At 33.7% G+C, this 25,797-nt stretch overlaps 1 non-coding gene across 1 annotated transcript; it reads left to right on the plus strand.

Annotated features, from left to right (window-relative positions):
* The first annotated feature begins 24,371 nt into the window (after positions 1 to 24,371).
* On the plus strand, positions 24,372 to 24,444 carry Trnam-cau. The gene has a single exon. It is a non-coding gene; the product is annotated as a tRNA-Met (tRNA).
* Positions 24,445 to 25,797: the final 1,353 nt, after the last annotated feature.

Raw genomic sequence — 25,797 nt, forward strand, 5'->3', positions numbered from 1 at the left:
ACAATAATAAAACATGTTTGTTAATAGGTTAAAAATATTAGTAATTTAACTATGGTTTATTGTTTATTTATTGGTATTTATATCATATAAAACATCTACCTACGTACCATAAACCTAATGTTATGCTACGACTTTAGCTTCGAACGACAGCTTCCTTTTGCCAAGATTTAATAATTTACGAAAATTTTACGAAAATCATAATTCCATACTAACCAAAGAATCACATTTTTTATGTTAAAGTATTCATTTATTATTAAAAAAGTTTATAAATACAGTAATAGTAAAAAAAAACACAAAAAACGATCTTGCTGCTTAAGGAACAATTTTATTTTAATTTCTTAAAAACTAGAGTAGAAAAATATACAATCAATGCAAAATCTAGACGAAAACAATACAACAAACAGAGAAATAAAACACATTACATTTTAACACTTTTTACAATTTTCGGGTATTATTTTGAGATTTAGGTTAAAAAATTAAGAAGTAGCGGAACATATAGACAGGCAGACTTATATAATATGTAAGGATGTATATTTATACAGTCAATTTACTGGTAATTATTTTTTGTTATTATAATTTGTTAAATTCCAATAGTTCTGTCATTAGTTAATTTCGACATTGTGTTTTTACGACATTTTCTTTTACCATGATAGCAAGTGATAATTGGGCATAAAGAAAAAATATTGATGCATCGTCTACAATACGACTACCTACTCTAAAACTTTGAAATAAAAAAATACAATTTTTTCATAGACTCATTTTAATACAACACGATCTCTTTTACCCATTGTTTATAGCCCCTGTCCATAGCATGAATTGTTAAAAAGAAAAATCTCTCGGGCCGATAAAAAATATCCGGCGATTGGGAGATTGAAAGGGGCGAATCACTTAGCGTCTTCAATTTATGGCTAAATCTCTCCCTGGAGAGATCCGTGGTCAGACTAACAATATTACGCTATTTACCCGGGTGTAGACTGATAGGTGTCCGGGATATTTATATGGGTATAAAATTGGCTTTTTGCAGAGGACAAATAAATTTAGGACTCGAAACTTTGTTAGAAATAAAAGAATCGTGTTCCGGGAAAGATTGGAAGAATTAGATCAACGGCGGAAATCAGGAAATTATAGATCACTGCTGCTTTCAAGGGAAGGTTATTAAATTTTTAAGGCAAGGTGCCTTTATAGCCTGACCGAGTATTTAGCCCATAATTTTGACAACAATTATAAATAACTTAACCTTAATGTTCTTATTATATGACTTTATGAAAATTATTATGACCATTGCATGCCTTTTTAAATGGCTGATTGAGCGGATTAATTAAAATAATTTAAAAAAATGTGTGCCTGTACTAGTGTACACACGTAAGAAGTGAAACTGCTTTGTGACCTTATTTTTCGAAAAATGATCTACTATATGCAACTTTACAGAAATTGTTTAAATAACGTTAAATTAGATTATGTTTTACAAAAGGTCTTTATTATCATAGACATGAATACTAATAATACATTTATTTCATTATACCTTATTACTACTAAGATAATTACAGAATTGCATTAATTGTAATAGAATTGTTACTATCATTGTTATCGTTATTATATATTTTTGTTATTAATGGCTTCGAATCTCCCCGAATCAGGTAGGGACAAGAAAAAGATGGCGAGTAACGGAAAAATGTGAAACGTAACCAAAAAATTTGATGAAATTTTTCCAACGCCAATAAAGGATTTCAAAATACAACGGTTAAAGATAGAACTAGGATGTAATTTCTCTGCAGAATTCCATAGGCAGCACTTAACTTAAAAATCAAGTCTAAGCAGACTTTTTATTATCCATTTTATAGTTTCTTGTAATATTATCTAGGGTTTAAGACAATTGAAGCAGTGACCTAGATAGTGGAAACTCAATAGTGTGGCCACAATGACTAGACAATGATGCTACCGATGTGAGACCGATACACAGAGTGCTTCTTCTATTCTATAGATTATACCTTCTTATACAGTCTGATCTTTTATTTCTAATACTATTTTTGCTTTTTTGTATAGGTGTGTTTGCTATGCATGATTTCAAGATTCAGAAAGGTATTTTTAACAAGGAATTGATCACGTTTTTATCAAAATTATAATACAATAGCAGTGTTATATGAAGAATAGCTATACCAACTTTAAAATATAATAAAACGATAAAAATAATTATTATAGATTATATAATATAATTCATATTTTGTTAATATCGTGATTCTTGTTGTCCTAGGCGCGACGGACAGCCTCATGTGTAGAGGCTGTTTCAGCGCAGAGGAATCAGTCACCCACTTAGTCCTGGAATGCGAGACTGTGGCTAAACAACGAGAATAAATCCTCGGGACAGTGAGCTCGCTCCTTGAAGCCTGTGAAGTGCCTAGGAGACTTCTGTGCTTTTGTAAGGAGTTAATACGGAAACTGGGTCCTCAAACCATACCATACCATCGTGATTCATGTGCACTTTTTCTATTTGTCCTGTTAACTGTTTACATATGTTTTAATTACTATGTTATGTTCCATTCATTTTGTCATGCGTTTGCCTTATCTAATTAAATGTTTTTTCTTCTTACATTGGTTCCCTGGAAGAGATCGCTCGAAATCGATCAGCCTGCCATCTGCCCTCGTTTTGACTTTGTTATGTTAATTGTATTATATTTCTGTATGCCACAAAGTGGAAATAAATAAATAAATATTCGCCTTTTGCACTGCACTACTTAGCTCAGTAGGATATGAATGACTACTATTATTCGTATTAAGAAGCGTATTTAATAAAGAAATAAATATGCAGAACATCCTGTGTAACCAACAAGTCTCGGGTGTCAAGCAACACGCGACTATTGTCAACACATTGCCACGTCATTGTGACGGCCGCGCATCGGTGACCACCATTTATCAACAACATCTATAGCTATCTTATCAACAATTCTATTATTGTAAGGGCCCTATGAAATAAAGATAAAACTGATATTATTGATCTCGAAGGTGGTTAGGCGTGCCACACTGAGGTCCGTTTTTATATTTTGACATCACAAATAAAGCTAAATGCTAAAGTAGCCAGCATGCATTTATACTCTTACAAAATGACAAGAAAGAGAACTGGTGTGGCATTTTTCGGAATAACCTGTCCTGTCGAGGTATTCCCGAACTAATTCCGCTTAGGATCCTTCAAGTAAACAGCGTACTCGCTCATAAAGGAATCGTGATCCTTGTGTTATAAAAAGTATCCTCGTGAATATTAGATGAGCGACCGGTATCCTGACCGTTTGCCCCATTCTACTAAGATATATTTTAAGTTTAATCTATGTGTATGTGCCATTCAGAATGGCAACAATCGACCATAACGAAATGATGAATACACCTCAAACAAATCCAACATTGAAAAATATACATCATTAAATAAATTTTTCCTAGTCAAGAACAGTGTCAAAACAAACTCACCCTCATAAAAAACAACGAACCATCAAACCATCCCTCATTATCTATTCATTACGTTTAAAAAAATTAACATCAAAGACAAATATTCTTCATCCGAATCGGAAAAGGCCATCAATAATTAATCAGCCATCTCGTCTTGAATTAGCCGCCGTTTCAGTGAAGTTTGTAAAAAATCCCGCTCTACGCCCTTAGGGAAATTTTATATAACTCTCTATCGATTCGGAGTATCGCTATAGAGAGCTGGATAGAACATTGAACTTGCTGAGTAGTAAACGCTGTTACTCTGTTACTCAATCTCTGTCATGCTTAGTCTCAACTATGAATCCTGACCTTAGTACCGGTCGATGAAAGCTAATTAATTTAAAGGAATTTAAAACAGGTCAATGTTGTGATCACGTGACTGGTCAGCCGTGAATATCGCAACGTTCTTCATTAAATAAAAAACGCATCGTCAATTAACATAGGTGTTATTGTCAATTTGATGTCGTTTTTCTTATATTTTTCCTATATAGGCCAGTAAGGCTAAACAAATATATAACTTTTACATTAAAACATAATCAATTAAATACAAACATTTGGCCATAGACAAGAGCAGCAGACATGTCTGTTATAATTAAAATTATCAAAAGCCACGCCAAGCCATGAGTAAAAGAGGGTTTGGAAGAAGCCTTCCAAACCCACTCTTACTCATAGTTTTACGAAGCTATCCCCTCCAATGATAATTAATTTGCCATATTTGTTTTAAAATAAGTGTTGTTTGAGGATTTGCTACCCTATAAGAGTACTGAGAGTTTCTTACGCCGGCTTTTTCTCTCGGCCTACACCCAATGTCTTCTTTGCCGATGAGTAGGGATGTCTACTGATTCAAATTTAATGACGTGGACTAAGTGTTACCTGTATCTTATATTCCTTAATAAACATATTTATTTTTATTTTAATGTTTACAATAACGTATAATTTATATCTCTAGTTTGTTTGCATGTTAAAGGGTATATAAATCTATATAAACCTGAATTTATTGATACTTTTAAATGTAATTAGATGTAATGTATGTTCGCAAACCTTTTTTTAAAATAAATACTTCAAACAAACAGGTGCCACATCCAGTTTCTTATATCAATTATCATGACCCCTGAATTAATGAAAAATGAAATCGACTTGGAAGATTTAATTTTTACAGTCGCCGCTATCCAGCTTCGTTTATAGATGTACAAATAATATGAGATTTCCCTTTCAAATACTTGCTTAAGACCAGTTTTGTAATTCACTAATTGAGGCTGTCGTGCTGCTGGGTGCTGGGTTTGACTGTTTGGTTAAAACAACTGTCTGCTAGCCTTGCATCACCGAGTTTGTAACTCTCGACGATGTTGACGACTTCTCTTAGCATCATCTCCGCGGTAGCACTTAATATCAGGTGAATCTTCTAAATCTCAAAAGGAAAATCAATCAATATTTTTTATGTATGTACGGGCAGACGCTCACCTGGTTGTAAGTGATACCGCCGCTCATGGACATGCACATTGCCAGAAGGCTCGCAAGTGCATTGCCTTATAAGAATTGGTCAAATAAATATATCCGTGTATATGAACATTTATCTTTATAGGCTTTAAAGAATAGTCATTTATGCCTGACACATTATATTAGTATTATCTTTTGTTAATATATTATTTCCTTAAAACGATGAGAATTAATTGGGCACGGAGACATTGACATTGCTGGAGTATTGATACTAGATAAAACATTGAAACATTGTAGTAAACGCTCACTAAGAGGACTAGCATTCTTAGTCCTGCAAGTCAACTCTGAATCTTGACCTTAGTACCGGTCGATAAAAGATAAACTGCCCTTGTGGAATTTAAAACAGGTCAACGTTATGATCACGTGATTCAAACTGGTCGGCCCTGAAACCAAAAGAACATATTGTGTGATATTATATATAACTAAAATAGGTGTTATTTTCAATTTGAAATCGTCAACCTTATTTTGTATTGAGTATTGATATTTTGATCTCGTGATTAGCCCGTGCATATATAAAAGAAAGTAGACTAGTTACTACTTGAAAGAAGATATAGATGATAGACACTCTTCCAGTCGAGCACTTTTTCGAGATGAAAAAATTTTGTGCATGACGTTCAGACCCGAGCGGTAACGCAAGTTCGGGTCTGTACATGGGGATCAAAGAACGTCTATGGCGAGAGAACGTTGAGGCTACCGCGGATATAAATGGACTACCCAGTCTGCCAATAAATAGTCTAACGTTAACCAACATAAGTAAGTTAAAACAATATTTATTTATTTATTTTGACTAATTATTATATTTTAACAGTTACTACTAAAGCAATAGAACGACACAATATTACCTACACGGATCATCTAACATTTCAAACACATAAAAATATATACCTAGATCTTATAACTAGTAATATACAAGCAAGCAATTCCTGTGAACTCAGCCAGTGTACAAACAATTTCATATGAATGAGTGAGTGGCGCTGCCTCAGGTCTCTGCTTGGTATCTGTAGATTATCCAGATTATAAATCCGACCCATATAATGTAATTGGATATGTTCTTCTACAAAGAATATATGTAGAACATATTGAAACTTTATTTATAATCAAGAACAGAGTACGGAAAAATATTATGCGTATTGGGAAAAAAAATCACAAAACCGTCGCCGAAATTTGACCGAAACATCCCTTGAGGACGCATTTTTAAACTGTCATTAATTTTAAGTACCTCCCCCCACAATTGCCAAGGGGTGATTAAACACTCTTTAATGTCACCCCAAAAAATAAAATCTTACTAATCAACAGATTGGTTCGAAATTTTTTCACTCGGAAAAACTTTTGGAAATCCCCCGAGTATTTTTTATGTCAATTTTTGAGGATTTTAGGCCTGAATTTGATGGCGTAATTTGCCTGCAGATATATATTCGTATTCGAGATTTGAAATTATAATATTCTCGCCTTCGGCTCCTAATATTTATTTGTTGGAGTCTATCGTTATGTACGCTAGTATATTGTTGTATATTACTTACACAAAATTCAAGATTTCTACACAACCGGTTATAATTATAAAAACAATAGTTTTTAATACATTTAATGTATAATAAATCACAAATCACAGCCCGACTTTTGAAAAACGTGACAAAATGATTTGCTATTTACCTGACTCCCGTATAAATTAATGAGGCATCAGGATTTGTAAGGTTAAAGTTATTTAAAATGTTGATTTCCGAAACCTAATAAAAAAATAGAGAAAATTAAAACAAATTAAGAATTTTGGCCCCCATGGCATACCTTGAATTCTAGCAGCATTCCCTCTCTTAGTGAGCTCATTATTATATATTGTCTTGAGTCAATGAAGACTTTATTTACCCATAAATAAAAGGAAAAAATTGCCATTAAAAATCCCATTTGCCAAGTTAAAATCGACGTCATCGGGACATATTTTTTGTTTATTGCGCACAAACGATGTATATGGGGAGATGGGAGGTGGGTGGTAAAGCTGATAATTTGTATTTTAGAAAATGTATTAGGAAAAGTACTTTTGTCTTTCATAATAACTATAATGAATAAATTTAGTAGTGAAAGAAAAACACTTTTTAACTGGATTGAAGTTATGTTTTATTATAAACTTATAATTATTTAACATAATTTAAAAAAATTCTGACGTTTCGCGTGCTTTACAGCTTTTTCTTTCCATGTGTTAAAGCTATGTTAACAAAAGGCAATACTAAATTTAGTATGATTTCGTGTAATTATTATGACTCTCTAATAATTTAATATAAGTGATAAGTAACAAGCTTTTATATAGGTTTTAACTAAACCTACACAGTAATGATGTTAATAAATTATTTATTAAAAGGTATAAATAGAAACCTAAAAGTTTGGTTCCTGTGGCAGACCTTTAATGCTGGCAGCATTTCTTCATTGTATTACGATACATTAGTTTGTCTTAGATTCTTCTAAACTATATTAAATTAGTTTCAAGATTCAACATTATATAAGGTCCTTACATATGAAATTGACCTCAAATATCTCCTTTGGTTAGGACTTCCAAATTTTTTTTTTACTACTCGTGCATTTGTTTCAATACATGCAGCATACACCTATAAAACGCAATATTATGAAGCAAATACCTTACCAAACTTACAAATACCTATTCTTTGTTTATTATAAATTTAATAATTATTATTTTCTTTTTAAAACAAGTAGGTTTATCTGTTCAATGTCTGATACATCCTCTCGACGGAGGTCCAAGACATTCTGGTTTCGTCACGGCACGTAAGGTAATGTTCACAATATGGAGAAAAGTCAGGCTTTTAACGTGGGATAAGTACCCGATATAAATCCGGGGTCGTGATTTAAATTTAATTTACATAAATTAGTATATTTGTGCATAAATATCGCAAAATTCTCGAATGCGGAAAAGATTTAGTTCTTCACATTATCATTTACCCTGAAACGAACGAGCGGGCTAAATCGACCATGAAACTGAGCATAAAAATTAACAAAAAAACAATAGAATTAACATAGAAAACATCTGCGACTAAAATCATTATCTAATCCCCTACTACGTTATGTACGAAATAATCACCTAAAAAACTCGAACGTAAACATTCTCATCTAAAATTTCGAAAAGGTGTTCTCGCTTTTTTGGTTAGTTCTAAAGAAATAAAGCCAGTAAAATATTTTATAATATTAATATAATGGCATAAATGTGTTGGCCAAGTGGCTTCAGCGTGCGGCTATCATTATTGTGTGTTCGATCCCCGACTGTGGACTTCTTTCTATGTGCATTTAACAATCGCTCGAACGGTGAAGGAAAAAAACCTTGCCCCAAAAAATTGATGACGTGTGTCTTGTTGCCTTTTAAATTGATGAATGATCATGAAATAAGTATTTATTCTATACCGATCTTTGGATAGAAATCTGGGACCTAGACCTAAAAGGGTTGTAGTGCCAGTGATTTTTATTTTATAAAAGCATGTAGTCATACTTTTAATTAAATGTAATTCATAAAATTAACTAAAGCATCTCTAACTTGACAACATTTTATTTCATGTAAATGTTTTTCCGTCTCTGCACAAAGACCTCATTTAGCATTACGATTTAGCCCGCCTTAAGACTATAAAGTAATTTAAAGGTAACTTTATTTACTAAAATGTATATTTAACATAAAGTGTCCAATAACACTTACTATTATCAGGAAGAAACTCGTGTCTTGTGAACTACTTTTTCCACTTACATCTGTTTAGCACTGAAGCTTAATGTGCATTCACATTAATTCGAATGATTTTGCCCGTTTAAATCTTCTCACTAGGGCCGTGGTATCTAGAAGTTGAAAAGCTTGGAGACTTTCTTGGTGGGCTCCAGCAATTCTTTTGATTATTGTGGTAACGATTACATTAAGATCCCGATGGAGGTTGTCCAGAGGGCAGAAATAGTCCAATAACAGTAAAAATATTTATTTATCAATTTTTTGTATTTAAAGTTATATTGTGAAAATAATATTGCGAGAATTAACACCTCTAGTAGGGGAAAATCTTACCGCATTGATTCCTCTCCCCAGGGGGTGTTATCTGGCAAAAAGCAATAAACATTAAAAATAAAATGGCGAATCCACCCCGATCGTCTTTCTCGTCCTATTTCGATCCACTAAGCTTTGCACAGATTGCTAAGATCTTAATTACTGTCTCATCGTTTTGAATGTACAAGAATATTTTGTATTACGAATGGCAAGCGCATAACCAGCCAACGGAATAGAGAAATAAAACTAGTTGAATTTATAAAAATGAAAATCATTTATTCATATAGATAACACAATGTACACTTACGAATGTCAAAAACAGAAATGTATATAAAATAATTCTAATTTTACATTTACTGCCGGTTCTTAAATCAAGGGCGTAAAACGCAAGAGAAGAACTGACAATAAACTACTACTCTTTTTAATCGTTAAGTTTTTGTTATTCACAACATTTTAAGTAGATGCAACCATTACACCATGTTTAAATAAATTAAAAACAAATATTTGATTTGCTTAAAGCATACATTGTGTTAAAATATATTTAATTATTCATGTACATCTAATTTAACTTTATTTAACCAATTTATGTAAAGTTGCATATAGTAGATTATTTCTCGAAAAATGAGGTCATAAAGAAGTTTCACTTCTTACATGTACACTAGTACACGCACACAGTATTTTTATATTTTAAATAAATGTTTATTGAATATTGACGTTTTGTGTTAGTGTGTGTGTGTATGATCAATCATCGTGGTTCTTAATCTAATATTTCATAGGATCATATTCATGCACACGCACATAGACGCAGAAACCTCCTTCGTAGGAGGTTAAAATTTAAATATTATTTTACGAGAATTTTACACAGAATCAATTTACCAATGATACAAGATAAACACCAATATACAGGAAACACGTGTCTTACAAAACTATAAAACCGGGATCAATGGAAAAACTCGGGAGTGGTGAGGAAAGATAACACAACATGTAGAAAGACCACACAATATCGAAGGGTATTGTATAGAGAACTGGAATTGACATTAAATTATTTCCATTTCCACTTGGTCGGATTGAAACTAAGAGTAGTGTTGGCCTAGCTCAAGTATCCGACTCTCATCCCTGAAGGCGTAGATTTGAACCCCGATTAATAGACTTTTCTGTGTATCGGGTATACATTGATTACTATTTTACAGTAAAAACATCGCAAGCAGACCATACATCCAAAAAGTCGAGGGCGAGTCAAAGAAGGTTACTTGCATATTAGAATAAAACAAATCACTTATTTTTACAGTTTCTAAAAGCTGCCATAACTTGTATTATGTATGTCATGTCATGATTTATAAATCTTAAATATGAACAAGTCCTCTGCGTAAGTAAAGAAATCTCATGAGCAATAGGTAAGTGTGATTATAGAGCGCCAGAGACAATGTAGCGATTTTAGGAATACCTAATTTTGGTTTATAGTTTATGGTTTGACGTAATTTTTTTAGTGTATTATCAAGAATATCTTTTACGTCAAATATAATGATTTGTTATATGAATAACTAATTATCATTTAGCCATAAGTAATAAATATTGGATTTTTATAGTTTTTAGAGTATTTTCGAGTTTTTATTATATTATATGTTTGTATTTTATTCAAAAGGAATTTTGACTACATTTTGTCTTTTTTTATAGAACAGAGGTCAAACGGGCACGGAGCTCATCTGATGTTAAGTGATACCGCCGCCCACTGGACATGTCCACATGGACACTCTGAATACCACAGAGTGCGCACGCACTTTTCTTGAAGGACCTTAAGTCGAATCGGTTTTGTGGTATAACCTTTTATCTAGAACTTTATATCCCAACCAATACTCGTAATAAGAGCCGCACGGCACATAAACTTGATTCTGCGCAAACAAAGGAATATCACCACCGTCTCCTTAGGGAATACGCTTTTAAGGGTCAATATTGCGCGATACATAACTTCTAATAAGATAATATGCCTTCCAATAGGCCGGCTAATGATGGTGAGATTAGAATTGATGTTTCTTTTGCGCTTTGGGGAGGCGCTATTGACAATTGTATTGATTATGAAATATTTTCGCCTTCTTGTGCAGTATAGTGGTAATATAACATTTAGAATTATTGTAATGTAAAATTCATTAAAATCTCCTGCCTTTGGTAGTTGAATTAGTTACATTCCAACACACAAATATACAGTATTTACAATGATCTTAACCTATGTGATAATAACAATTATAAAGAAATTATAAACATAAAATTATAAAGTTTGGTCTACAACATTTCCTCTTGCGACACTTATTCGTTGAAGGAAGAAAGCACCAGCTCTAGGAGTCACCGGTAGTATCCACCAGACACTAAGTAAAATCATTAATTAGCACAGTCCACAGGGCACTTGAACTCTTGTCTTTAATGCAGTTTCTCATCACTTCCAAGCTGATGAAGGAATAAGAATATTCAGTCGGTCAGCATTATTGGAATTTTTAAGGACTCAAGTGAAACCTATGTTTAATTAAAATCTCCGAATATAGAACATTCTGTATTTGTTATTACCCACGTACAAAAGAAGAAAACGTATTAATACATGTTAGACATTAATGATGTGCCGATTACGGTTATTGGGAAATATGGGAGGGGCGGTAATGATAAAATATGACACATTCGATAACTTTTCATTGAGTATTTTTGGGGATGATATTACCGCGATGGGTTTGCGGCGTATAAGGAGCTTCTTGGTTCGATGGCAAAACAATAGTTATAATTATAATGATATTTTAAGAAAGTACTTACAATATTATTAACCTATATAGTAATAATGATAATTTAAAAATTTATAAATAGAAAATTAAAACAAATGTTTAAAGTTTCGTCCCTGTGGCAGTCAAAGTCAAAAAACATTTATTCATTTATACCTACCTACCTACACAAGTAGGTAGGTAGGTATACTTATGAACGTCAAAAAAATACATTAAATGCTTCTAATTTTACATTTACTGAACCGAAGAAAAGAACTGGCAATAAACTCTCCGCCACTCTTATTAATCGCCAAGTTTTTTTTGTATTACACGACGTTTGTAAGGAGCTGCAACCATATAATGTTCCACATTACATCTTAAGTAATAAATAATAATAAAATAAATTAAAAACAAAGATTTGTCTCAGATTGTCAAAGATCCTCTATCAGCAGGAGGTATTGTGAAATAGGAGCACGCACGCACTTAGATTCTCGTGGGAACAACACGCAAATACATAGTCAAAATAACCATCATCACCGCATACACGAATTGAAGTACACCAAGTCACCACAAGTAGCACCCGTTCACGAGTATCAATGATGGCCAGCCATCGGCCCCCTCGCCACATTTTAGGAAGAGAGACAATCCGACGCATGGTCACAAGCAATGACGTTTAAGCTAGCATGACGATCCTTGAAATGTGAACTTGGCTACATAAGAAAATAATAATAATACGAATTATACCAACATAATTTTATACCACATGGATCACGATTTGTTACCACTTTACATTAAAATAGTCGTGGATGCCCATGCCCCACACTCTGGAAATGCATCCGAGAGATTCAGTTGCGTTACCTCTTTATACTGGAGCAATTCATATCCAAGTACTAGGATCGTATAAATATTAATTTATATTATAATAGGCCTTAGCAAGCAGATTTACTTTAATGTATGACTTAGATTTATTTATTGACAACACTTGTATCTCATTAGGGATTTTGTTGAAAAAAAATTCCCTTGGAAGGAATTACTCGTTTTATGCAGCCTTGTGGTTGGTGCGTTAATTTTGTCTTTATTACGAGTACTATAATTATGGAAGCTACTATTCTTTTAAAAGGTTAGATACCTACCTATTTTTCCACACATAAAATATATTCTCATAAATGTATTGACTTGCCAAAGTCAAAGTATGTAATTTCTTAAACTTCTTTCGGGCTGACTCCTGTGGGGACAACACACAGATCGCTCTTATGGCCCGCTTACATACCTTACCTTACCAGATACTTATTTGTTGAGCGATAAAACCGTCAGCTCTGGGGTCACCGGTATCTTGGTACCCAGGCGCGTAAAATTTTTAATTAGCACCTGTGGCCATGGCCCAAGAGTCTCCAAAGGGCCCAAAGTCAAAGTTGGAGGAAAGACTCTTATATTTGAGCCGTTTATTAGGTTCCGCCTGCTCAGCGCCCGTGCCACTTTTTTCTTATAAAAAACATTACATTTAAACATCCAAGATAAGTAGTCACTAATTTCCTTATTACTCAAATAGTATCTACCACTGGCTTGCTTAGTGCAGAGGTCCTTACTTTGGTGTGGGGACCAGAGACCAAAACTTTTCAATAGATTTTGAATGTTTAAATTTTAAATCAGGTATGTTTCAGCCAAATTTCATCAAAATTGGCTCAGTGTTCCTTGTGTATATGTAAAAGAAAAACAAACCTTTATTTCTTTTCGTTTCAATTAGAATGTTTCGCACTTATTAATACAAAAGATAATCTACTAAAATACATCTGCGTTGTATCAGGGGCTATTCGTTAGTAAGAAACAAAATAACGTGTAGCCAAATATAATCTTATTTATCGCGAGGGGATGTCTTCGGTAAATGGGATTCGATGAGCAAAGAAGCACTTAACGCTTTTGATGTCCACCCGCGCCCAGTCTCCCCTATAAGGATGTGTGTGTACTGAGCTATTTTTTGTACTTACAAGACGTTGTATTCATGCTTCAAAGGCCCAAGAGTATTTGTAACAGTGTTGATCACTGTCAAAAAGCGTTTTTATTGACGATATGATCGTGCGCTCCGATCGATTGTGACGCATGTTATTACGTCTATTTGACAATTCGAAGGTCTTGTATCTTTGGTTTTACATTCAGCTCCTTCAATAAATAAGCGTCACAAACTAAAGAACACGTTGTCAAGTTAATCGCTCTAGTCTGTCTAATCAATTAGCATTGTCCGTGGATGCCGGTCAGTTCACAAAGTTCAGTCTGAAGGTTTACTAATTATGACTCCCGTGTATCAAAATCCGATACATATTTGACATACGTCAGCCATACGCCAAGTACAAACTATCCTACTTAAGAACGTTATGCGTTATGCGCCATACTAACCTAAAATATTATTACTTACTAGTATACTAACTACTGTGTAATTGGTATTTTGAATAGATATTAGTTGTAACTTTTGCTAAAGTCAGAAAGTGTAAGCATCAGATTGTTAATTCGTTAAACCTAGAGCTTTTATATGCCTGCGTTTAAATTAGATAATAATAGATAGAAAGAAATGTCCTGCTATCAATCACGTATCTACATTTCGTATAGGTTATGTGCCAAGTGTATCACAAACTTATCGTCGTTATAGATATGACAAAAATTTCCTTTCTTTGATTATGGCCATTAGCCGTATTTACCAATAATGTATGATTTACAGGGATTAGGCCACATGTGGTTATGATAGGGGCTTCTAATAATTATCTATTATGTGCCACTGTTATATTTAGCAAGAAATGATCTCAAGATTTTTCACTTAATTTAAAATTGTATGAAGCGGTAAAAGTGTTAAACGATGTTTTGGACAGACGGCGTCAATCACCACTTCCACTCCAGCCATAGATTTCTGTATCTGTTCCATGACAATTTGTCAATGTAATAAGTAGGTGTCCTCCTGTGCCTGACACATATCGTCAACTTTGAGTCTAAGGCAAGACGGTTTTCTCAGGATTCTTCCTTCACTGTTCGTACCTACTGGCGCAAAGGCTTTTACCCTACTCAAAAAAAAATTGTTTCACATACTACTCTCTATTTTATTAGATTTTTTTCTATTTAACAATTCTTTTTGCTATTTAATATAAAAATGTGTGCGTGTGTGTAAGAAGTGAAACTTCTTTATGACCTTATTTTTCAAATAATTATCTACTATATGCAACTTTACAAAAATTGGTTAAATAAAGTAAAATTAGATAAAGTTTAACAAAAGGCTTTTATTATCATAGACATGAATACAAATAAAACAATTATTTCATATTACCTTAATACTACTAACATTATTACAGAATTTCATTAATTGTAATAGAATTATTACTATCGTTGTTATCGTTATTATATATTTTTGTTATTAATGGCTTCGCATCTCTTCGAATCAACCGTGGTAGGAACAAGAAAAACATGTCTCTGGGTACAGGACTATACTTACATACTAACATTTTTACTTATAACCACTTGAGTATCCAAAATAAAAGTCCAAATAATCAAATCTTATTCTGAATTTTAAAAGGTATTAACTCGATCCAATTATATAGTAGCGTATCGAATGCAAATCGAACCCCGGTCCCACGAGCTTCTGACGTGCTGATTGAACACGACACTTGACGTATATATATAGAGTTGTTCAATCAGCCTTAAGTTGATTTAATTTATCAGCAAATAAATAGCAGAGCCTATTTTTATACAGATGAAGGACTCCCATAGCATACGATCAACATCTTTCAAACACGTCAGAAAGCAGCGAAACAATTTGAACCTCGTTTATGATTTTTAATTAAAAGGAGGATGTATATAAACTGGTTTCAACAACTCTATATCCGACAAATCTTAAGTCACTCGTCTTGGATAATTTGGTTTGAATTTAATTAAATACTGGCATCGATTCCCTACGTGAGTGACGGAGGCGATGTAATTTGCAGCTCGGAATGCCGCCCTGATTGGGGTCTGTCTTCGCGTTATGTGTTTACTACTGTTTATTTGAAAATAAAAATGCAAATATGAAACTATACTAATGTAATAAATTGAAAATTAAATTATTTTTTTATCCTTAATAACTTTTATACTAACTGATATTACCGTGATTCATAATTTTATTTTTATTTACCTGGAGGCAAACGGTCAGGAGGCTCCTCTGATGTTAAGTGTACCGCCGTCCATCGACGGTCATTGTGGATTGCAGGTGCGTTGCCAGACTTTTAAAAATTGGTACATGTCTGCTTTTTTTAAGTCCTTTTCATTTGACTTTAGTTTTAATGCTCTTTTTAGTTTTATTTCTATCTAGAAATGACTAAGATAAAGTTTTTTTACTTCACCCATCTGCCATTTGGCTTTTATCAGACTTTATGACATTGATTAGATGATTTTGAGGCAATCAGGGAATGCAAATGCAATTATTCATTTTCCCTCCGTAACTCACTGTAAATAAGAAAAGAAATATAAACGTAAAGTGTTTTTATTAATTTGGCTTTTGAAAAAAAGAAAGCCGATAATTGCATCGTAATTTGTTAATCTAACAGGCAAGTAGGTGACCAGCCTCCTATGCCTGAAACGTCGTCAACGTTGTTGGTCCTATGCCGGTTTCCTCACGATATTTTCCTTCACCGTTCGAGCGAATGTTAAATGCACACATAGAAAGAAAGTCTACCTCAGGGATGAGAGTCGCCAATAGGCCAACATTGCTCTACGTAATCTCTAAACCCATCTGAAAACTCCACAGAAATTTCGTGAAAGCCCTTAAACGGATGTAAATGATTTTCTTTTAAATATAACGTAAGCACGAGTCGTATTAATTCGCTTATTGCGATTTCTTTGCGAAGTTTTTACCGAGTTCATTATTAACGTATGCATCAAAGGCTGTAAAACTCATATGGTTTTTTGTAAACCGCTTTGAGAAACGTCGACCAAGTTTTCCATGTGTTAATCGATTTTCAACGCTGAGTTTCGTAAAGATTTCCATGTTGGGAAATTCTTTGTACGTTGCAGCTATTGAATTGCGATTTCTAAATGTACGAGTTCAAATGGCCGTCAATGCAGCGACGTGTGTGGAGTCTTTGGGCTACCTACTTCGATTTTTTATGGAACGTCTGGTGAGTCCGTTGCCAGTCTTTTAACAATTGGTACGCTCTTTTCTTGTACCCTAAATCGAATTGGTTTGGAAATACTTCAATGGACAGCTAGTTTCAGCTAGTGCCTGAAAAAATGTTCAGTTGCGGAAAGACGAACGTCCGATGATGAAACGATCTATATAGAGAAACCTACTGGAAGATCTCTCTCTATCTCTCTGGTTCTCAGTATAAGGCATGCTTTAGACAGCTGACAGAGGCCGATCTGGTAAACGAAATTCTAAGTGATTACATTACCAAATAAAAGTTTTAAAATGAAACAGGGATATTGTAATCTAGTCAATGAGGAGTGACTTTGTCAGATAACATTTACAATAAATCAACTTCTTAAGCCGCCCCACAATAGAAAAAAACTGTTAAAAGACTGGCTACTGACCACTGGGCTGTAACCCACATATACACATACACTTACTCATTTTATTCAGAAAAATTGTTGTAAACAGATATCATTTTTCTAAAAATTAAAAGTGTGTATGGAGGCTGGGCATCCTGACATATGGATTTTTAGATAAAGGGGTACCAAATCTCACAATTGTTATAAACACATTTTAACTATATTTTTGTTGACGACTTCTTGCCAATTGTTCTATGACTGATAACTGATAGATAGAACCTATTTACAAGATTTAGGTTATATCTCTCTTATCCCTGAGGCTCGATAGGACGTTCTGTTTAACGATGAAGGAAAACATTGCTTAGACTCAAAAAGTCGACGGCGTGTCAGGTAGAAGAAGCTAGAAGAAGAAGATCGCCTAATAGTGGCCGTTGTAGGTCTGGACTGCGCGATACAAGTTTGAAGACATTTTAAATCTCAGAGATTTTATTAATAAATGTTTTTGAGTAAAATGTACCTAAGGCAAATACGAGATATAAGATACAGATAAATACAATATATCAAATATAGCTGAAATAGATGTGCCGCATTAAGGAGTTAGCCTGCGGCAGTGCTTCTTTTAAATGAAGAGGAAAATTTTAATTTCCTATCGCGTACCGGACCAGTGTTGTTCGGTGTTATCGATAATTTATCAACTATATTTTATGCTTCGAATTATTGACGAACCTTGGCATTGGTGTCCTGACTAAAAATATGTAAAACAGACGCTTTATTTAAGAATCAGATTGTTTCTGGATACCAGGCATTCCATTTGTCCCTTGCAGAAGAACGCGTTTTGGCTAGAACTCACCGATACACTAGATTGAGCTTTCTGATAAACGAGTTAGGTCTAGACATCCATAGTTACTCCCCTCACACTTTAAAATCATGTTTCCTTGAGACTGGAATATACTTACATTGAGCTTTTCAATCGATAAACAAAAATTCTAATATATATTTGTAACTTAAAGCGAAACTTAACTTATCAATTACTATATGTAAATAATAATTACTCGATTCTAATAAATACCTAATAAATACTTTTTTTTAAAGCTAGACTGGACAAGTAGGAGAGCATTATGAGGTCCAAGCCTTGGCTGAATCTGATGCACTGGAATTGATCAAAACAGATAGCTGAATTAGTCTATATAATTATCAAAACGTCGCATAATTTAATATTATTTTAGAACAATATCACTAATAGAGAGATGACCTCACGAGGTGTAGAATCAATTTGACATCAATAATTGAATGATAACAATATAGGACACTACCGGACGATCAAGTGGTGATGTCATATCGATTGACAAAATGTTACTGATTCACATTCGGTGATTTTTACGTCTAGAAGTATAGTTAACGTACTATAGGATTTTCTGATATAATTATAATAATTGGATAAGAAAATTGAGTCATTAATTAATTAAATAACACAATTGTTGCGGCGCATCGTCCTCATCAGCAGATCCACGTAGGTATTTTTCTTATAAAAAACTTTAATTTTCAGTTGATGTCGGAGTATTTGCGCTACTTTGAGAACTGTGCTTTGGATGTGCAAGTATAGCTGCCAGTATAGCAGCGCCTGCTCTTGTAGCGTATCTCAAGAGCATATTCAGGAATAATCCTGTTCTATAGGGTCATTGGAGTTGTGTCGGACAACCGTTCCGTTAAAATTTTAAATTTAAATTTGGAGAGTAGTGTGGAAGCTATCGTGGCTTCTACTGCCACAGCCCAGAGAACTAAACATTCTTTAACGATGGGAAATAAAAAATCACCTAATGTGCAAGTGTCATAGACAGAAATTGATTGTATCGTGCAATCAATTTGTGCATCATCAGAGTCACATTGTTTAGCGATCGTGTCATCACACTCATTGATATTATTTACTAGAACCAATCAATTTCTGATCTCATCGTTCATTCAAGATTCCACACGTAATAAACAAAATTGTTGTACGATTTGGTTGTACATAAAAAAAGTATATAAATTTTCGTGTAATCACTCTTATTTCGTAAATAATTGTAAACAAAAATATAAGTTAATTATCTAATAAAGAACACTATGACTCTGTGATAAATGTAGCAAGATTTCTACTCAACAGCCTCACAGAACCAATATTTTAGGTTGATTATTAAATTACTTATTAAAGGAATACGTCTTCTGGTTTGTACATATGGAATTCCTTACTAAATGCCTTACTAAAGTCAAGTCTAATATGCCTTTAAGAGAAAGGCCCTTACAGCTCATTCCGTCATAAAGGTACAGAGACCAGGGGAGAGTAGAGGAAGTTGTACGGTGCCACTAATACGACTTTTAATGGAGACGATTAAAAAAGGGAGAAGCGAAATAATGTGTTTTTGTAATAATAACATATTAAATAAAACAATATTAATATCTAAGTCAAACAACGATAGCCAATCATAAGAATAACACAATGATGATTGTTACTATTATTGGACGCTAGATTAATTACAATTTACACCAGTCACATGCCAATATTAATCATAATCATTCTATTAGTTATTAATAGATGTCACTCTTTCATTATCGTTAAAAGAATAATGTTGACCGTCGAAGACTACTGTAAGTTTTATTGAAGATTTACCGATACAAATCTAGTATCCATATATATCTCAATTATAATAATAATGAAGCCTCATCAATTCTTTGAAACGTTCATCCATCTGTACAAGATAGGCACACTAAAAACTTTATAATTTATATAAAACTTTAGACACATTATAGGAGACCTCTCTCCTCCAATTGGCTCCAACTTTCTCTATCTTGAGCATTTTTCTTCCAACCTCCACCACCTACTTTAAGCCGTCTGACACAGTACTACAAATAACGCAAAATATACATTCTATGGCCAGTGACAGGACTGGGAAATTTGAAACATGAGGTCATTTTATGAGAGAAAAGAAGCAAAAATGGAACAGAAGTGGTAAAATAAAGATGGAAGGACGATATAAAAAAGTAGTAGGTCCAATGTGGTCTCACACCGCTAGAGAACGCTGAGATTGGAAGAATTTAAAGGAGGCTTTGTTCGCGCCTCCGTTCACGTTCAAATTATATATAATTATGTATAATAAGTATATTAAAAAGATTTTTAAAAGATGTAATATCGAATGCATTGTATCAAAAATTCGCCCAAAAGTTCAATATTGCTACTTAGTAATAGGAAACTAGAAATTCCTATGACAGTATAAATTTATATTTCCACGAAATAATTATTTTTATTTACTTTACATTTCGTTATCTTAGTTACATAAGTTCTTAGGCAGCGGACAGCCCTATCGCTAACAAGCGATTTCTTCCAGGCAACCCTAGTATGAAGAAATAAACAAAAGAAACAACTACTCTCTCTGTGTATTACGATACTTATTCGTTGAGCGAAGAAAGTACCAGCTCTGGGGTCACAAGTACTATCAGGCCAACATAATCTTTAATTAGCGTCTGTGCACATGGACCCCACGGCCCGACAGTCTCTACTCCAAAGGGAATAAAAACTAAACCAATGTCTAAATAAAATACGAATAATATTAGGTTCATCATTAATAATAAGTAACTAATTACGATTACTGTTTCACTGGGAAACGAATCTACTATAGGATTCTGAGATATAAATTAATTAATCACCCAAAATATTTAAACGTTTTACCGATAAATGTGGCCCAGCACTATACCTAACCTCCGTCGTTAAAAATATTGCTGTTTGAACGCGGAGTTCGCTTAGCGTTTTAATAAATTTGGAAAATTAAAGATTCATATCTGATGGCTTCACTAGTTAATACGTTGGTCTCCCTTTGCTGACATTTGGGAAAATGCACTAAAAGGAATTTTCTATATATATATATAAATGAATCCCTATTTCAATTGGTCACGGCATCACTCGTGAACGGCTGGAGTGATTTCGCTATTTCGCTGATTCGTTTTTGTTGTGTTTGTTATTGTTAGGAGAATGTTCTTATGAAAGAAAAAATAAGAAAATTGCGCGAAAAATTAGAAAATTTAAGGATAGCATTATTTCTATAGCAAGATTTTCTTTTCAATGCATAGCGCCTTTACAATTCAAACTTTGTTTATGTAACCTTATGGCGTTTGACATAACATTGATAGAATGTGTGTTGCAAATATCGTCAAAGAGGCTGTAAGAAAAATGAATATCGTTTAAATCAAATGCTTCGAACGGAGTTATTATATTGATAAAATATATATAAAATAATTACAGTCGCTAATTGTTTGTGGCATTAATCTTGATATCTAAGCATACAGAAAAGCTGATGCCTACTAAGGAAAGCTGTCGGAAAGTAAAAAAATACCTAAAGTAGGTTTGCCAGATTAATTCCTAATTCAGTTCCTCATTGGTTATTTATTTTTAATTAGCAAAAAGGTGGCTTATAATTATTCCATCGCTTATCTAAGGGATGATTTACGGGGTCTTCCGCTATCATTTTTAAGGTTTTTTTTTTCAATTATAAATTGGTTGGGGGTGGTTAATTTGATTATGTTATTAATCAATGTAATCTAATTAATTCTGTCTTGTGGTTAATATCTTTCGGTGTTTTTTATCAATTCCTTTACAGTACATTTGGTCTGCTGTATATTAAATGAAATAAATAATATAAAACTTCTTTAATTTGATAATATCTTATAAAGTGATAAATAAAATTAAATTAAAACAGTATTTAATTGACTACTACACTACACTAAACTTCACTAAGTTCATGTTATGTTTTACACTAGTACTCAATCTCCGACGGAGACCTCCTCCAAATTCTTCCACTTGTCAATCTCCCTCGCGACAATTTGTCAATCCTTTTCGCTATCCCTTTTATTCCATACCAAGTTTCTGATGGACGTCCTCGCTCTTTTCTTCCCACTGGGCCATACCAAGTGTTTTCTTGACACCAGCTATCACTAGTGCGGGCAATGTGACCGGCCCATTTCACTTTAACTCTTTCGCATATGTTACGACGTCTTTTATGTTGTTTTTACCACACCGTTTTACCATAGTCGTAAAGTTTCAATCGAAGAATCGAACTGTCCATATGCCTTTGGCATACTCCAAATTTCTTGATTAGCCCCATGCTGAAAACTTTGATATTGAAGTAAAATTTTATATTCAAGAAAAAGCTTGTATACAGAAACATCTTAAAACCTGTAAAAATAAGTATTTATTTGTAATACACAAATATTCTTAAACTACATAGTAATAATTATTATAAATACAAAATTGAAACAAATTTAAAAAGTTAGGTCCTTGTGGTAGTGTACCTTTAATGCTTAGTAAGGAAAGCACCAGCTCTGGGGTTACCAGTACTTTCTACCAGACGCCTTTCATCTTTCAGTACCTGTACACGTGAACCCCATGGCCTTAGTCTACTCTAAAGGAAAAAGAAAATTGTTCTTAATATCTACGTTTTATTTGTTTATAAAAATCCATATCGTATATTGGTAATACAATTTCGGTTTTGCGTAAAACAAAAAGCGAAAAGCCAACACACGCCGGTGACCGCAACTATTGGTGAACGAATGCAATTGACAGGCCTGCTCAATTTATGGGCCATACTGTCTACGGTGGGACCTGGAATTAAAGTACTAGACGTTACTTCGACAATTGACGTTCACCTTTCTTTTGTAATAGAGGCAAACGGGCAAAACGGGTGATACCACCCATGAACACTCACATTGCAGAGGCTTGCAAGTGCGTTCCCGGCCTTTTGAGAAATGGTTCGGACATAGTTCAGAGGGCAGCTGGTTCCACATAGTGGTGGTGCACGGCAAAAACTGCCTTAGGAAACGCTCAGTTGTGGAACGACGGACGTCGAGGTGTTACGGATGGTATTTCGTATTTTGCCTCGACGTCCGATGATGAAACTCAGCTGCAGGTCCGAACAACTCATCAAGTTCTGAAGAGTTGTTTGGATGATGCCTCCCTTCTATGTCTTCTATTCACCTATGTTTGATCTTTTCGATTATATTTTATGTTAGTTATTTCGACTATGTATTTGCGTGTTGTTCCCACGAGAATGTAAGTGCGTGCTCCTATTTCACCATGCCTCCTGCTAGCCAGCGTGTTGATTAACAGTGCAAAACAAGACTCCGCCATGATTATTTCATTTATTATTGTTATTACGGTGTGATCCTGAAGAACTGAGAGCTTGGAAATTGCGTGTTTTGCTTTATTGTAAATGTTTAGGTTAGGATATGTTAGTCTTTTTGCCTAGGAACGTTTAGGAAAGTTTTTAAACGTTTCGTTCACTCACATGTCTGACGGAACTTTAGCGACTTGATTGAATATCGATTTTTAATGAACTTTCTAGAGATTTAATTAACTCTCTGATTTAACTACTTTACTGCGACATATATATGTTTATATGTAAGTATCGTCCTGTTTTAAGGGTTATTCGTATCTAGGTTCTATATATCCATCGGTGGGCTGTATTTAATTAATTCTGACATTGGAATAGTGTGAATTTTGACTGCAACTGAAGCCAACTGTTATTTGTTTTGTCGTTTTAAATTAACGTTGAATGTTGGTAATCACTTCACGCCTATTACTGTAGAATTGGTTTTTTAGCTAAAGGCTCACTTGATTTAAGAGACACTTGCACTGTCAGAAGGCTCGCTAGTGCGTTGCCGGGGTATACTTATAATCGCTGTTGTATATACATACGCTAGTCTTGCACAAATTCTACACCTGCTTTGATTGAGTGTTGAGGTTTAGGGCCAACAATTTTACATTCAAAATAAGTTCCTGCTATGTCTTACAGTTACAAATTAATTAATAAATGTACTTAAACCACTCACTTTACTCACTTGATCTGAGGGTAGTATATAATGATCTGGTATCATGGATACATTTTAAGTATTTTGTTTTTTTTTAGATATTACTAACAAAGAAGTAGTTATAACTAAGTAATACGTTCACGCCATTTCATATAGTTTAGTTTGAATAAAGATCTACTGTGAACTGCAAAGTCCCTATAATATCGCCGTATTATTTCATAAAGAAACCTTTGTCTTCAAATCATTTTAAAAGAATTAAACATGATGTAATAAGCATCACATCCAATGTGTTCGATTAATTTAAAATTACGTACATCGCCTCGGTGGCGCAGTAGGCAGCGCGTAAGTCTCATAATCTTAAGGTCGTGAGTTCGATCCTCACCCGGGGCATATCTTTTTGAATTTTAGAAATTTTTATTCAAATATTTTATACTCAAACAAAGAGTATACAATGTATTATTTAACTACTATATGACACATTATTCCTATTGTGACAAAGCTCTTCTGTCTTATATCAAGTATACCTGAAGTATGCCTAATATCGAGTATGCCTTATCTGACTTTGAATTTAAATTGTAAATATATCTTATCAAGTGATCATTACTTGACTATATTTTCCGCTAATACAATATACAAAAGGTTTGTTTATTTACTAAAGAGTACATGCTTAATCTGATTTTAGCTTATTTTATATCTAGTAATGTAAAAATCATACTTCAGAAGAGCAAAACACCGCAAGCTCCTGTTGATTGTTATAGACTTTACATAAATACTACACATAACAGTGTATACTGTACATTACATGAATACTCTGTGCAATTGTAAAATTAAATGACAAACACACACTCAAACACATCAGCGAAAACAAAAATTCAAAACCTTAATATATGTACTTCGAATTATCAGAAAGATTTTATATTTAAATAATGCAAACGGGCAGCAAGCTCACCAGATGTTATGCGATACTACCGCCTATAAGCATTTACTTTGGCAGACATTTTCACTATAAACGAAATCGTTTATTACCTTAACATCAAAAATATATACCTTTTAAATTACACTCAAGTTTGAACATTAATACCAATTGCAACTGTAATTCCCTGGAACCCACCAACACCCATGGGATTGATAATATGTCAAATAAACTATATCTGTTATCGTGTTCGCAAAATGTACTAAAGAAACAATCCGATCCACTATACTTCATTATGCCAGTCGATTACTGCAACTCGGTAGAAAGATAATCTTCAACGCTGAAAATTGAGCGTTGCCAAACGCGTTGTCTTGAGATATACAACATTTTCGCTACCCAACTTCAAAATTGTACAATGAAACAAAACTTTAAACGCTTAAACTTTACTAAAAGAAACTCCATCCGAATCCAAACGTAACAATATTTATTAGGAAGACAGAGCCATTACTCTTGCTCATGATTGCTTGATAATATTTTGAAAGCGATTTCAATTGGGTTCTTGCGTTAAAGGTCTTACATACGGAATAAATCAATTTTATTGATATTAAATCTTCCCGATCGGTTGTCCTACATCCTAATTGGTCCTAGTTAACTCACATCTATATTTAGACCAATTGATGGACGTCTGCTTGCGTCTAATAATAGAAAATGCATGTCACACGACTCCGGAGTTATTCAATTCTAAATATTATATTTGTTGAATACATAGGTGTTATAATCCTTTCGTGTATACATTTTTGAAGTGAAACTTCTATATCGGCGTTGGGAAA

This window comes from Pieris brassicae, chromosome 5 (assembly GCF_905147105.1).
Source record: "Pieris brassicae chromosome 5, ilPieBrab1.1, whole genome shotgun sequence".
Classification (NCBI taxonomy): Eukaryota; Metazoa; Arthropoda; class Insecta; order Lepidoptera; family Pieridae; genus Pieris; species Pieris brassicae.